This window comes from Chinchilla lanigera, unplaced genomic scaffold (assembly GCF_000276665.1).
Source record: "Chinchilla lanigera isolate Chin_1 unplaced genomic scaffold, ChiLan1.0 scaffold00028, whole genome shotgun sequence".
NCBI classification, from domain to species: Eukaryota; Metazoa; Chordata; class Mammalia; order Rodentia; family Chinchillidae; genus Chinchilla; species Chinchilla lanigera.
Genome location: NW_004955429.1, coordinates 10,292,015 through 10,297,453, shown reverse-complemented (window position 1 = coordinate 10,297,453; position 5,439 = coordinate 10,292,015). Strand labels below are relative to the sequence as shown.

Below are 5,439 nucleotides of genomic sequence, written 5' to 3'. Positions count from 1 at the left end.
TGAATCACTGTATAGCCCTGGCTGCCCTCAAACTTGTGGCAGTCCTGCCTCAGCCCCTTGAGTGCACTGGTTACGGGTTTGTGGCACCATGCCAGGCTACAATCTATACTCTCATGCGCTAGGCTAAGTTGCCTGCCATCTCATCATTGAACAGTTGACCCACTACTGTGTGAGCAGTGTGTGCTGAGAAGGCAGCAAGCCACAGGGAGGAATGAGTAGGTCCTTGTTCTCCAAGATCTTGGCACTCTTGGAGAATTTGTGTGTGTGTGTGTGTGTGTGTGTCCCACAGCAGGTCTTTAATGTGAGCACTTGTGAGAGCACCTCATTAGAATACAAAATTATACATTAAAGATTAAGCTGGCTACAGGCTTTTTTTTTCAATCAAGGTCTTTTATTGTATCATTAAAATATCACATATTGGTCTTACAATCCAGAAGCTTGTTTCTCTGGCTGGATAACCCTTGGATCTCACTCATCTGGCTGCTGAATTGTTCCCTTTGCAGAAACATAGATACCATCCAAAAATTTTCTGATATCCTTTTTTGGCGGTCGTGGCTTGGTGAATCAAAGCAGCTGAATTTGAAACAAGCGCAATATCATTTCCTTCAGGGATTAGTTCGTCTTTCTGGGCTTGAGATACTAAGCAAGAAACAGCCCTCATAGGAACCCGGGAAATGTATTTTGCACCAGGAAATTCTGGATTTCAACAAAAGATCCATTCTCCTGAATAACGATGTTGATGGGGAAGTGAGCGTACACGGACCTCAGCTTGTACTGGAAGCCCAGCGTCACACTCTTGCTCATGTTCTGTGCATGACGACAGATCGAATGGATGGTAGCCTGTTCCTTTCTGTTTCCCTGAGCCTCTTTTTCTTTCCAAGGAGACTGAGTTCCACATTGGTGTGGTCGAAGTCCCTCCGCAGGGTTCCTCTGGGCCCTTCACAACAACTGTGCGTCCCTTCAGAGTGATGTTGACATTTTCTGGAATGTCGACAGTCTACTGAGAATGGTCTTCACTCTTACGGGAGATGCGCCAAAGGGAGGCTACAGGTTTTTAATTGGCTTCAGATTGTTTCTAAAACCCTCAAGGTTCTAATCTGATGCCAGTGAACTAGGTCAGACTCTTGCGTGGGACTATGGAGACATAATGGGCTCACAGCCTGCCTATTTGATATCTAAGTAATAAAATTGTGTGAAGAAATTACGTAGTTATGCTGAAGTGTTTTCCTGAAAGTTTAGGCAACCCAAATCCCCTGTATAGAGCTGCTTCGTGATAGTAGTATAATATTTATTTTGCATCCACCATTCCACTAAAGGTCATTTTTTTTTATAGCATTCACTTACTAAATGTTGAGTGAATGATCAGTTCCACTTCATAGGACATAGGCTGAGGCTCCAGAGAGCTCTTTGTATTGATCAGGTCCTGGAGGAAGCACAGTTACACTCGGGAAGCTCAGGGGAACAGGCTTTCATGGGACAATTACTTACTCAGGACTACAGGCACACGTAAGGGAGGCTGAGGCACCCTCACCTCTTCCCACCTCAGTGCTGACGGTGGTGAGTGGTGGGGGTGGGCTGCCCGGTGACAGCTGGCCCTGTGGAGGAGGGACACACTGCACAACTGTGGCTGCTGTGGCAGGCAGGCAGGAGGGACGGGGAATAAATAGCCAGCTCCTGCTGCCCTCTGATCTGCTGCCAGTCTGCTACTGGCTGAGCCCAGCTGGAACACAAGTGTCTGGCATTCCAAGGGGAGGGAGGCAGATGGCCAGGAGTGAGCGCGCTAGATGCGTATTTGGGTTGCAGTATGCAGTGTCATTTAATGCAATTCAATTCGCCACCTGCAAAAAATCAGTTTTTTCCCTCCAGCAATTATGCCATCGTACACATTACTTTATGTAAAGCCGAACATGTTCCACTTAACTGTTTAACATGCACATTGCTAAGAATTTATATAAAGTACTGAATTTATAAGTATGTGGTGCTGCTGAGACTGAATCATGAAAAATGCAAAAGAGACTTTTAACAAAGCTTATTTAGATGTCCATCCAGTTATAGAGGAAGGAGATTAATTCTGTAGGGCAGTCAATTTCTGATCTGTTGTTTTTCTCCAATATCTATAAGGCATTGATTTTTCAGACTTGATTTACTTAATGTAGAGAATATTCTAGGTTTGCCAAGCAGTCAAAGGAACAGCAACTGATTAAACTGCAGAATCTGAAGGAAGAGCATATTATTGGACGTATTGATAACTATCTGACATGCTCTGGGGATAGTAGCTGCCTTCCTAACATGATTTACTGTGAGCAACCCAAGGAGAATAATGTGTATATCAAGATTTTTTTAAAAAGTTTTTGAGTTTCCCAGAGAAGAGAATCACATGCAAGGAACACCTCTACCTTGGGGCAGCATCAGTAATGACCCTCTCACATAACGTTTTCCTGTCAACTCTCATAAGAGTTTGACACACCTTTACCAACAGAAATAGGCTCATAAGAAACCAGGGAGTTATAAAATGTCTAACCAGGCGTGCTGTCCAAGACACTGACGTCTCTGATCTCCAAACTATGTCATAGAGATGTTTGGTAAAATGGCCTGAAGAGTTTGAGTAATCTGGGATGCTGGTGCAAAGCTATCATTGAACAGGTGTCCCAAGATTTTCTTAGGTCCTACTGGTTTTGAAAACATTGCTACTAGGCATCACCATCCTTTGGAACAAACTTTCTTCTCCCACCTGGTCTGAGGCATCCGAGACATTCTGAGCAGCTGAAGAAAGCTGTGCACCGTCTTCCCCAAAAAAACGCTCTTGCCACGAGTTTTGCCTGTTATTTCAGGTGCCTCAGAGACCTCTGAGAACCCATGTGTGTAGCCTAAGTTAGGGAGTTCCGTCTTGTAGAGCTTGTGTTCCCCTCCTTCCTCTCCTTCTTCCCCTTTCCCGGTCCCTTTCCCAATCTCCAAGCTTTCCCTTCATCCTCTCCCCACCCGACCAATTGAGTCTCTTGTCTCATTCCCCCACTCTAGCCAGAGGTTGTAAAAATTGACAGAGGTTACAGTTTATATTCCTGAACACATGAAAAAATGAAAATCAGAGGAATCGGTATAGTTTCCATTTAAGCTGGTTTTCAAAACACAGAGTACATCTGTTAATGAAATACTCTGGCCAGGATTTCACAAAATATAATCTTTGGACTCTTTGAGGGAGAAAAGACAACGGAGGAGACCGGTGATCTGGGAAAATACGTGTTTTGCTTTCTTCTGTTGTCAAGGACATGCTTTCTGTTACAGAGCCTGATACGGGGCCCTCTTATGCCACAGGAAAAGTCATCTTTGGAGTGCAGAGGTGAAGCACAGATGTCTACTCAGGCTTGGCCAGAGTCTTGCAAAAATGTTCGGGGCCTGGATCCCACCAGCAATTACAGGGCTCCAGTCACTCAAAATTCTTAATTATAGAGACTAATTGACTTGTTACTAATTGGAATCAATCTATCAATCTGACACTGGCTCAGTGATAAAAATTTGAAGTGTGTTGCAGAGGAAGATCATTCAGATAAACTTAGATGCCTTAGTTCAGATAATCAATGTTAAAAATAGAAATCATTTGTGGGTGGGCCACAAATGATCACTGTACTTTAGTGATGGTGATTTAAACCCTTACATTTTGTGTATTTCTGTATTTATTATGATAATGAGCTAGATGTTTACATGGAATTGGTTTGCCCACATTTAAGTAAATAGGGGCGAAAAACAAATGGAGTTTTTAGAAACCTATATGTAGCCATCATATTTTGTATGTCGGACATTTCCTTTTTAAATTCCCGTTGCCGCATTGTAACAATAGCACCATGTTGAAAATGTGGACTTCATCCCTTGGGTGCTAATGGGGTCTAACAATGCGCAGTAGGAGGACAGTAAAGAGTTTCCATTATAGGCCACAGTGCTGGCTTTTCAAGGGCTTGTTTAGAAGCAAGGGTGGCCCTTGTCGGACCTCTGGGAGCTCAGGTTCAGGTGCCCGCTATTCCCGGAGTGATCAAAGTGGCTCACTGTGCCTGAATGACATGGTGTATGGTGAAGTCTGGAGTTGGGATGGGTCTCAGGCAGAGAGTGCTGACACGATCAGCCCCCTAAGCAAAGCTGTAGGCACCGAGTGTCTCATGAGCTTTCCTGGTTGGTAGCACGTCATAGCCACTGTCAGGAGCGGTCACTGGGGCATGACTGGGTCCTGGGTGACTCTGTGGGAAGAGGAAACTTGGTAGCGTGCTCCTTTCTGGCCCTTGTCCCTTTACTCAGTCTGCTTCGTGTCTGTTTGGTGCAGTGAGTCATAGCGATGAGTCTTGTGAGTTCTGGAAAATTATTGGAAGTGATGGTGGTTGGAGGCTTCCCCGTCGACAAGAAGATACAGTCACTACCTTTAAGGAGGTCGTGGATGAGTAAGGGAGTCAAATACATACATCTGAAACCACAGCACAAGGTTAGGGTTGGGTAACAAAAGCACTATAAGAAGGGATGTGGCTGGCCTGTAACACCAGCACTAGAGGTTGAGGCAGTAGGATCATCATGACTTCGAGGCCAACCTGGGCTACATAGTGAGTTCAAGGCCAGCCTGAACTGCATAGTGAGACTTTGTCTCAAAAATAAGATAATAAAAGAAAAAAGGGGGACCAGAAAATCTCAGCACTCCAAGAGGCTGAGGCAGGAGGATTACAAGTTTGAGCCCAGCCTTGGCAACTTAGCAACTCAAATTTTTTTTAAAATTACAAAAAAGGGTAAGGGATATAGTTTAGTATGAAGTCCTTGGGTATAATCCCCAGTGCCAGAGAAAAAAAGGGGGTGGGATAAGAACTAATATTGCTTACAACTAGATAATTAGATATGGACTTCAGTCATTTCAGTGTTTTATAACAAATTTAATAGTATTTCCTATTAGGATTTTTGAAAGAATCCCACTAGACTCGGGTTAAATGGAATTTATGGGTGGTCATCACTTTGCTAGAACTCAGCAGACCAGACCAAACCAGAATGGGTTCAGTTGTGCTAGATGCCCCATAGTCAAGCTGAACTTAAAACCTGAACCAGTTTAAAACAAAAACAAATTCACAGCCACCAGTCAGAAGGAGCACCGCAACCTGAGCTGGGGTTGAGACGTCTCCTACAAAGAAAGAAGTTTGCAGTGACCAATCTGCTTCTCGTTCCTCATTTCTGCTCACTTCAGCCCTTTCCTGCCTGGAAAACCAATGCCCGCTGCTTGACTCATTGGAGCTCCTCCTCCATTTTGTAGAATGGGATGCTGCCCTGATTCAAGAGCTGGAAGTAAAAGCAGTTAGATCATTAAATGTGTTGTAATTTTGCCTTTTGAAGCAAATTTTATTTTCTAAGCACAGGGGTGGTGTCTGCTTTTGGTCAGGAAACATTTACCTGAGCCTCCGGGTTGACTGTTGGCACCAT

The 5,439-nt window shown here is 44.2% G+C and overlaps 1 pseudogene; it reads right to left on the bottom strand.

Annotated features, from left to right (window-relative positions):
• On the bottom strand, positions 1 to 5,439 carry LOC102015227 (annotated as a pseudogene).